This window comes from Centroberyx gerrardi, chromosome 15 (assembly GCF_048128805.1).
Source record: "Centroberyx gerrardi isolate f3 chromosome 15, fCenGer3.hap1.cur.20231027, whole genome shotgun sequence".
Lineage (NCBI taxonomy): Eukaryota > Metazoa > Chordata > Actinopteri > Beryciformes > Berycidae > Centroberyx > Centroberyx gerrardi.
In genome coordinates, this window is record NC_136011.1 from 14,386,092 (window position 1) to 14,388,299 (window position 2,208).

Genomic DNA, 2,208 nt, shown 5'->3' on the forward strand with positions numbered 1-2,208 from the left:
CAGCACTGCATCCTGGCTCATATCATCCTGTGCTCAGTGTGTGATCAACAATATTCCCCCGTGCACTCGCTAATATTCGTTAATCAACTCCATTATTAAAATGTTTAGGGTAATTATGAATGTAATTTGCCGTAATCAAATCCCTGTGGATGTTTCATGTTCCTCAGTAAACACCATTGGTAAGAATCTGTGATATTGCACTTTTATTCACAGTGAATAGGATCTCAGGGAAGGAGACAATCAGATCACACACACACACACACACACACACACACACACACAGAGGGAGTCAGATATATAAAGAATAATAAGAGAACAGTTGGAGAACCTCAATACTGAGCGGCAGCATGTGGCACTGTGTTAATGAGTTTGATGAAGCAATAAAAATCAATTACTAGAAAATGATATGCAAATAAACACTGTTAAAATTCAGCCCACGAGTCCTAGTGTTTTCAAGGGTGGAAATTGTGGACCATAGATTTGGAAGAAATGGCTGATATCGTCAATGTTTATGGCCTCCCTTGTGTCCACTAATGTGTAAAAGGGATAGCCTCCAAACTCAATATTTGTGCTGGACTCTGTGGATATCAAACAAATTCTAAAAACACTGTTCTTTTACAGCCACATGAGCACACACTATGCACCTGGATGACTATCCCAGATACAGTGCCTCCTCCAGGAAATCATTCTGCACCAAGCTGCAGTGTAAAGCATTCAGTGGAAGTCAAAATTATTTGGAAAAAGCACAAACAAAACAAAACGTTTTCCAGTGACTTGCATACCTACTTACTATTTCTTGAACATGGAGTTTGATCCAGACATCAGCTTGTAAAGCCCCTCCCTGTGACATTAAGCCTGTTTTCAGCTAGGATTCACAGCTAAACAACAACCTCTTTTATTGTGCTCGAGGTCCCTATGCACACAGCATTTTATCTTACCGCTAAAAATACTTTCCCCCTCCTGTTTCTAAACAGCAGCAAAAAAGTTCCTAGGAGTTTCCTCTAAGAAACTTTTCACAAAGGTGCTCAGGCCAACTTTTACAGTAAGGTAAAAGAGGGACAGTGTTGACCTGCTAAGAAGTCCATGTATTGGCTGGTGAAGAAGCTAGTGATTCATATAATGTCATGATGGTTAAAGTAAATTAAAAGTAAATGATCAACTCTACCAACCTCAGAATATTTACTAATGCCAATCAATCTTCAAATGATGACATGACATCCACAAATACATTGACAAAGTTAAAGGAAATATTGTTCATTGGTTTGATGCCAAAAACACAGTAAAAGTATGATATTTCTCAGTATCATAATTGCTGTAAGGTTGTGGAGTAACAGGAATTGTGAAGGATTAAGACGTTTATTGCTGAGCAGCTGCGGCCAACATTTTATACATCGTAGTAAAGAATTGTTTTATCCTCACTAACCCTCCTCTCCACCTCTTCTGGGAGGTCTTTTTTTCTGCTTCAACGACTTGAGAATTGCTTTTAGAGAGGCTTTTAAAATCATGGGTGAAATGCACATTACTTTTAGAATTTACTCCTAAATTGGCCAATTAGGACCACCTTTTAGCCTTAGATGGCTTTGTGAATATGGCCCCAGTTCATGATTATTTAATGTACTCTTATTTGGATTCATGTATAATGCAAGAGATGTGATAAGTCTGAAAGTTTGGCACTGTGAAGGACCTTTGTGTGTGTGTGTGTGTGTGTGTGTGAGAGAGTGTGTGGCTACATGTGAGTTTGTGTAAATGAGTATACGCCTGTACTCAGAGAGTGAAAGAGATAAGTGAGGAAGAAGGGAACGAAGGGAAGGGAAGGGAATGTTCTTATAGATACGGAGCTGAAGAGAAAGAGAGGAGAAACCAGTAGCTAATACTGCAGAGCTCTAAGCCTCGCGGGTAAGTGTCTTAGTCGCAAACACAAACAAATGCACAAAAGGCCGTGCACGTGTCAGGGGAGGCTACAGACGTGTGTGTGTTTAATAATGTAACAGCTCCCCCCTCTTCCTCCTTTTGTGTTTCAGAGATTAGGCACTGTGCCAGGCTTGCCAGAGAGAGAGCAGCCGCAAACACAGACTCTATTCTGTGGTATACACGCATGAAGAGAGACAGACAGATGTATACACACACACACACACACACACACACACACACACACACACACACACACTCACCTATCTCACCTATCTCACCTCACCTAAGTATATTTAA